The sequence below is a fragment of the Mizuhopecten yessoensis genome, unplaced genomic scaffold (assembly GCF_002113885.1).
Source record: "Mizuhopecten yessoensis strain PY_sf001 unplaced genomic scaffold, ASM211388v2 scaffold10795, whole genome shotgun sequence".
In the NCBI taxonomy this organism is placed as follows: Eukaryota; Metazoa; Mollusca; class Bivalvia; order Pectinida; family Pectinidae; genus Mizuhopecten; species Mizuhopecten yessoensis.
In genome coordinates this window covers 15730-24396 of record NW_018408725.1, presented here as the reverse complement: position 1 = coordinate 24396, position 8667 = coordinate 15730, and the positions used below count along the sequence as shown (strand labels likewise).

Genomic DNA, 8667 nt, shown 5'->3' with positions numbered 1-8667 from the left:
ACAGTCAAGGTTGATCTCACAACTTGGTGGTCAAGTTCTGACATATAGACTACAGTCAAGGTTGATCTCACAACTTTGTGGTCAAGCACTGACGTACAGACTACAGTCAAGGTTGATCTCACAACTTGGTTGTCAGCTTCTGACACAAAGACTACAGTTAAGGTTGATCTCACAACTTCATTGTCAAGTTATGAGACACAGACTACAGTCAAGGTTGATTTCACAATTTGATGATCAAGTACAGACATACAGACTACTGTCAAGGTTGATCTCACAACTTTGTGGTCAAGTTCTGACATACAGACTACAGTCAATGTTGATCTAGCAACTTGGTGGTCAATTTTAATACTGACATACAGACTACAGTCAAGGTTGATCCCACAACTTGGTGGTCACGTACTTACAAACAGTCTTACAGTCAAGGTTGACCTCACAATTTGGTGGTCAATTACTGACACACAGACTACAGTCAATGTTGATCTCACAACTTGATTTCACAACTTGGTGGTCAAATAATGACATACAGACTACAGTCAAAGTTGATCTCACAACTTGGTGGTCAAGTACAGACATACAAACTACAGTCAATGTTGATCTCACAACTTGGTGGTCACGTTCTGACATACCGACTACAGTCAAGGTTGATCTCACAACTTGTTGGTCAAATACTGACATACAGGCTACAGTCAAGGTTGATCTCACAACTTGGTGGTCAAGTACTGACATACAGACTACAGTTAAGGTTGAATTAACACCTTGGTGGTCAAGTACTGACACACAGACTACAGTCAAGATTGATCTTTCAACTTGATGGTCAACTGCTGACACACAGACTACAGTCAAGGTTGATCGCACAACTTGGTGGTCAAGTACTGACATACAGACTACAGTTAAGGTTGATTTAACACTTTGTCGGTCAATTACTGACACACAGACTACACTCAAGGTTGATCTTTCAACTTGATGGTCAAGTGCTGACACACAGACTACAGTCAAGGTTGATCTCACAATTTGATGGTCAAGTACCGAAATACAGACTACAGTCAAGGTTGATCTACAATTTGGTGGTCAGGTTCTGACATACATACTACAGTCAAGGTTGATCTCACAACTTGATGGTCAAGTTCTGACGTACAGACTACAGTCAAGGTTGATCTCACAACTTGGTGGTCAAATACTGACATACAGGCTACAGTCAAGGTTGATCTCACAACTTGATCTCACAACTTGGTGGTCAAGTAATTATATATAATGACATACAGACTACAGTCAAAGTTGATCTCACAACTTGGTGGTCAAGTACAGACATACAAACTACAGTCAAGGTTGATCTCACAACTTAGTGGTCAAGCAATGACATACTGACTACATTCAAAGTTGATCTCACAACTTGGTGGTCAAGTTCTGACATACAAACTACAGTCAAGGTTGATCTCACAACTTGGAGGTCAACTACTGACATACAGACTACAGTCAAGGGTGATCTGACAACTTGGTGGTCAAGTTCTAACATACAGACTACAGTCAAGGTTGATCTCACAACTTGGTGGTCAAGTACTGACATACAGACTACAGTCAAGGTTGATCTCACAACTTGGTGGTCATGTACTGACACACAGGCTACAGTCAAGGTTGATCTCACAACTTGGTGTTCAAGTACTGACACACAGACTACAGTCAAAGTTGATCTCACAACTTGGTGTTCATGTACTGACGTACAGGCTACAGTCAAGGCTGATCTCACAACTTGGTGTTCAAGTACTGACACACAGACTACAGTCAAAGTTGATCTCACAACTTGGTGTTCAAGTACTGACGCACAGGTTACAGTTAAGGTTGATCTCACAACTTGGTATTTAAGTACTGACACACAGACTACAGTCAAAATTGATCTGACAACTTGGTCATCAGGTACTGACACACAGACTACAGTCAAGGTTGATCTCACAACTTGATGGTCAAGTACTGACACCCAGACTGCTGTCAAGGTTGATCTCACAACTTGGTCGTCAAGTACTGACATACAGACTACAGTCAAAGTTGATCTCACTACTTGGTCGTCAGAATTAAAATTAGTGATATTCACATTTATACCATCAAATGTAATCAAATATTGAAACACTGTAGACTACATCGTGTCACCAGATGCAATTTAATAGTAAAATGGTACCACTAACCAGTAAACAGCCACCAGATTCATTTGCAATAGTAGCACTGACACTATTCCTTATTGAATACGGTGGGTCTGTTAAACATTCATATATAGAATTAGTTCCTGCACAAATTTATTATCTGTGCATTTCACATTCTGTGGGGGGCTATAATTAGTCAAATTGTCTTGTTCATTCCAGCAAGCTACAGGCTAAATAACATTACTCTATTACATCCTGTTACTACCAAATCAGGAACATCTGCTGTATTCGGCAGTGTATAACTGACTGGTTACTAGTATTCGAAAGCACACCTGTGCTTTATGCATTGCACTGGTTACCTGTACGATACAGGTCGCAGTACAAAATTTTAATGTACACATACAGGGCACTGAATTGAACAGCTCTTCAGTACCTACAGGAGCTTGTTACCCTGTATCAGCCGTCATGATCACTGCGGTCGGAGTCAGTCATTGTTGTGTGTCCCAAAATCACTTACTCTGACCTATGGAAACTGGTGCTTTGGGAGGGTTTCGGCCACGTTGTGGAATAGCTTACCATCTGCTATTTGAAAGTCAAATGTCCTGGCCAAATTCAAGAGGGGCATCAAAACTCACCTCACATCTGCTTTTTAGAGTCTCTGCAAAGACGTCATGTAAATACCACCCTTTATTTGTTCAATTATGTGCACATTTCTTGCTTAAATGTATAAAAGTGATTGTAAGCCTTTGTTAGCTCACCTGCCCGGGGTGATGATATTTGGCCAGTAGCATGCTGGGGTAAAGGGCTATCAAGTTTGTTCAAGTGAATGACCTTCACCTATATTCAAGGTCACGGGTCAAATATATGAAAAACATTAAACAACTTCTTCTGAATAACCAAAATGCACAGGGTGATGATATTTGGCCAGTAGTATGTTGAGATGAAGGGCTACAAAGTTTGTTCAAATGAATGACCTTCACCTATATTCAAGGTCACNGGTGATGATATTTGGCCAGTAGTATGTTGAGATGAAGGGCTACAAAGTTTGTTCAAATGAATGACCTTCACCTATATTCAAGGTCACAGGGGTCAAATATATGAAAAACATTAAACAACTTCTTCTGAATAACCAAAATGCACAGGGTGATGATATTTGGCCAGTAGTATGTTGAGATGAAGGGGTACAAAGTTTGTTCAAATGAATGACCTTCACCCATATTCAAGGTCACAGGGGTCAAATATGTTAAAAATTTTAAACAACTTCTTCTCAATAACCAAAATGCCCAGGGTGATGATATTTAGTCAGTAGCATACCAGGATCAAGGGCTACCAAGTTTGTTTAAATGGATGACCTTGAATCATATTCAAGGTCACAAGGAGCAGCTATGTTCAAAATATTTAAACAATTTGTTCTGAATAACCAAAAGGCTCAGGATGTTGATATTTAGTCAGTAGCATGTTGGGATCAAGGACTACTATGTTTATTATAGTGAATGACTTTGACTCATATTCAAGGCCACAGGGGTCAAATTTGTTTAAAATCTTTAAACATCCTCTTATGAACAACCATGGGTCCCAGGATGTTTATACTTTGCAAGCTGCATCCTGAGATGAAAGGCTATACAATATGTTCAACATAATGACTTTGTTTGACTTTCAATCACAGGGGTGAAATGTTTTAAAAAAAATTAACAGGGTCTTTTGAATGAATTTTAATCATAAATACTGATATTTTGCCTGTAGCTCTATTTTAGATCACTTTTAGGTTACAAGTGTGAGTTTTATACCAGGTGAGCGATGCACGCCCATTGGGCCTCTTGTTTGTATGTTATTATGAAGCAAAGTTGTTCAGAACTTAACACAGAGTCACCTGACCAAAGGTCCAGATTACAGGTTCCAAAGGTTCAAGGTCAAGGTAAAGTTTTGTGTTTTTCACTGATATGATATTATGAAGCAAAGTTAGTCGGAATTGAAGAATGAGTCAACTGACCAAAGATCAGGGTCACTGGGTCAAGGTCATTTGGGTCTAAAGGTCAAAGACAAAGTGGATCTCTTACTTTGACCCTGGCTCTTGATAGGGGAGGTATTTAAGGTGAAATAAAACAAATCAAAGCTAACAAATGAGTATTGCATTGGTATTTACGTTTCTGTTAGCCAGCAAATATGGAAGTGGAAGGAAACAAGACTCACATCATTGTACATATAAAATGTATATTTTGCTTCTTTGCAATTTTTCTTTTAAGTCCAAATGTCAAACGTTAACCCTTTCACCCCTATGTAACTTTAGTAGACTCTACCATGCATTGATCTGGATGAGTCCATTTTGGTCTACAGTGGTGAAAGGGTTAAGCTCAGCTATATGGGCAGATTGCTTCTTGATGATTATGGGGGATATATATTGCCACAAGATGGGCCCTTACTGACCTGTCAGTGTTCTAGTTTCACCTACGTTGACCAAACTTGCTAAAGTTTTAATGTATTTTGGGAAGTAGGAGTGTCGAATTTTAAATTCGGGTCTTGTGCCCCACTATATGAAACGATATGGCCCTTTGTTAATTTTTTTATACCGGAGTTTTTTTATTGGCTAATAAGCGGAGACATATGTTTTTATTCACAAAAACAAAATTCTAGTTATTCTAATAAGTTCCCATAGTGTTATAAAATACAGGTCAGCTAGAAAGCAACCTTTTATCTCCAAACAGTAACCAAGTTTGAATAAAGTCTGTTACAAACATATACCATAAATTGAATGTATTAAAAATATTCTCTAAAATGTGTTTCCGTAATAATATTTGCAAAATAGAATCCAATGTATGTGAATAATTTTACAAACCTAATCAATTACATGTAATATTTTTATAGCTAAGAAAAGATTTCATATTCATCTTTTCTCATTTATATTGTATGCATATTGAATGAAAAAGAAGAATGTTTTATGACAGTAAAATGAAAAAAGATCAGGTAGCCCTATGAAATTTGATAGATATGTGTAGTATTTGCAGACGGTGTGTCACATATACCTCTTTAGGGTTAGTACACCCAAGATCAAGGTCAAGAGGAGGGGGATTTTAGAAAGTACAAAAATCACCATTTATATTTTCGTATATTATAGGTCTTTTAAATAATAATAAGGGATCTAAATTTGGTTTTGATACCTAACTATGTAACAGAGAGGGTTATATATACTATTAGTATATATATAATGGTAGTTGCCTTGTTTGTTTGTCCATCAATTTGTTTCCATCCAGTGGACAAGTTATCCCAACACTGCGTTCAAGCCAGCTAAATTTGGTAGGTAAAAATTGGGGTCGGTCGTGGTACCTGAAACAAACATATTTTTGTTTAGCCTTAACTAAATAACAGCCATATTAATGTGTTTGAGATGACTGTTCTGTGAGGAGAAAGTTATGAGATGACCCCTCGTTTTGTTTCTGTGTGACACATGTGTGAAAATGACATCACAGTGGGATGTGTCACCTGACCTTCACTTCTATAGAGAAGCCTGAGAGACCCAACCCTAAATTTTGGCAGCCCTCCAGTTATTTTCATATTTGGAAAAAAAAAAATCTCAAGGTGGCAGGAGTCTCTTATATATATGATACAGTGTCCAACATTAGCTTAGTATGTACCTCTATCACGAGACCTGTGAGGCTCTACAACAATGTGGCGTTACTTGATGCGTAACTTATGTCTCCTAATTCACTTCCTAGTTGTGTGATATATCATGTAAAAATTCAAGAATGAAACTGTCAAATAAGACACTTCATAATTAATTTCAGTATCTCAGTAGACTAATTATTAGCATGGCCAATAGCTAGAGGAATGGAGATCCAAATCATCTTAACGATATAAACAGGACGAGTGTTTGATATTATCCTCAGCATGTAAAAAAGATAGATGAGGTTGCCAGTGTACATACTTCATCAACAATATGGAACAGACTTGATAATCAAATAAATTTAAGTATAAAAAAACAAAAACAAAATTGCAGAAAAATATCCAAGTCACTGACGTCTTTTGTAGGTCCACAAACATGCGTAGCATGAATGTGTAGTAAGAATAGAAAAGCCGTCTGTTTTACAAATGAAGTCTGTCTGTAAATCACGTCAGACATGTTAAGGTTGCAGAGCAAGGTTAGTTCGGACTTATTTGTATTCAGGAAATAAAAGTCATAACACTGATGACAGTAAACAATTAAGATATAATAAAAATAGACAAACACATCTTTAAATAGATTCAAATAAAGTAAGATACATGGTAAAAGTGTAAATCCTATAAAGAAAAATGTATGTGTTATAAAGTTACAAATATAAAAATAAATATGATAATTTGACAGCATACCTGTCAAGTGACCCGATTTCATCGACTTTCATAACTTCACCCGCCGGGTTACGATTTTGACCCGGATTTCGTCAATTTTACCTGTTTTCACCCAGAATCTTTTCATATATTAGAAGTTACCGAAGTCACTCGGAATTCTCTAGACTTTTCTATCCTTCTTCATAAGAAAGACGATTATTTTCCGTTTCTCACCAACAGGTAAGTTGTGAATTGTTGAACTCTTTTTACAAATGTTTATATAAAGACCGTTGTTATTGAACTTGCCGACAAGTAATTAGTCGGGTGTTTTAACAAATAATAGAGTTGTTTTTACAATTGTTGTTAACGTAGAATAGATCGTATTTTGAGGGTAACATTATGTCTTCTTGAAGGAAGAAGTCGTTAGCGGGACCTGCAGGTTCTACTACACGAAATGCTAAAAGAAAATATAATTGTGCACATATCAAATGTTGTAGGAAAATGAGTTATAGTGTACTAAGTCCAGCAGTTGTGGACCAAACGCTGCATTCTAGTCTTTGTACATCGCATATTTCAGTTGGATCTGGTGCTAAAAACGACGTTACTAAGACATTCAAAAACATGCACAGGCATTTGATGATTTGTTTCTGTCAACTAACAATAAGAGTTCAAACCCTACTCGTATAAAACTGATATTTTATATGAATAGGGTGCAACTTCTTATTGTCAGGATCATTTTCATTGACAGAAACAAAAATGGTATTATATATTAGCAGAATGTGACATGTTATTGTCAGGACCATTTTAATTGACCCAAAAAAATGCCTGTAAAAACACAGTATCATATGTTTTATTATGAATTAATTTTTAGCTCACCTGGCACGTCCGGCGTCAATATTTTACTTTAAACAACTTCTTTTGAATAACCAAAATTCCCAGGGTGATGATATTTGGCCAGTAGCATGCTGGAATGAAGGGCTACCAAGTTTGTTCAAATAAATGACCTTCACCCATTTTCAAGGTCACATGGGTCAATTGTCTTAAAAAATCTTTAAACGACTTCTTCTGAATAACTTAGAGGCCTAGGATAATGATATTTAGGCAGTAACATGCTAGGATAAAGGGCTACTAAGTTTTGTTAAAATGGATTACCTTTACAGATATTCAAGGTCACAGGGGTCAAATATGTTTAAAACCTTTAAACAATTTCTTCTCAATAACCAAGAGGCCTAGGATGATGCTCTTTGACCAGTAGCATGCTGTAATAGAGAGTTACCAAGTTTGTTCAAATAAATGACCTTCACCCATTTTCAGGGTCACAGGGGTCAAATATGCTTGAAACCTTTAAACAACTTCTTCTGAATAACCAAGAAGCCTAGGATAATGATATTTGGCCAGTAACATGCTGGGATGAAGGGCTACCAAGTTTGTTCAAATGAATGACCTTTGCTGATATTCAAGGTCACAGGGCTCAAATATGTTTAAATCTTTAAATGACTTGTTCTGAATATTCAAAAGGTCCAGGGTAAGGATATTTAGCCAGAAATATGCCGGAACGGAAGGCTATAAACTTTCAAGGTCGCAGGTGTCATATGTTTAAATCATTTAATAGATTCAAATGGATCGAACACAGATATTTTGCCTGTAGCTGTATATTAGTCCACTTTTAAGATTACAAGTGTGAGATAAATACCAGGTGAGAGATTCAGGCCCATTGGGCCTCTTGTATATTATAAGTTATGTTGTTGACAAATCTTTTTTTTTTTTCAGCTTTGAATTTGGTATTGTGGATGAGGATCAGCTAGATTTACTGGAAGAACAGTTCAATGAATGTAGAATGTAACTTTTACATCATTAAAATATTTAAGTTCTAATTTAATATTGATTTTTCTTATATTTGTTGCAAAAAAAGCCGTCGCGCATGCACTATGACCCTCTTTTTTATTTTCAAAAGAGGGTAACCCTCTTTTAGTATTTCCGGGGTTGGCAGGTATGTGACAGTGAAAAATATTTTCCAATTACTTCCAATTACAGTATCCAAAGCAACAAATAGACCTGTACCATATTTGCAATATTCGATTCAATTTATTTGTTGCATGATTATGTATACCTACATACTACGTCTATCCAACATGCCAAAGCACTTCACGAAACTCTTTTTTTTAGCTCACCTGGTCCGAAGGACCAAGGTGAGCTTATGCCATACCGTGGCGTCCGTCCGTCCGGCGTCCGTCTG

At 36.9% G+C, this 8667-nt stretch overlaps 1 protein-coding gene across 2 annotated transcripts in view; it reads left to right on the top strand.

Moving 5' to 3' along the window:
- Window positions 1–8310, top strand: part of LOC110462419 (cysteine-rich DPF motif domain-containing protein 1-like) — a 91353-nt gene extending 83043 nt beyond the window's left edge. For both annotated transcript variants that reach the window (XM_021516367.1, XM_021516366.1), the window contains one exon: window positions 8202–8310. The gene's annotated coding sequence lies outside the window, so the exon portion shown is untranslated. The remainder of the gene's footprint in view (window positions 1–8201) is intronic.
- The last annotated feature ends 357 nt before the right edge of the window (window positions 8311–8667 follow it).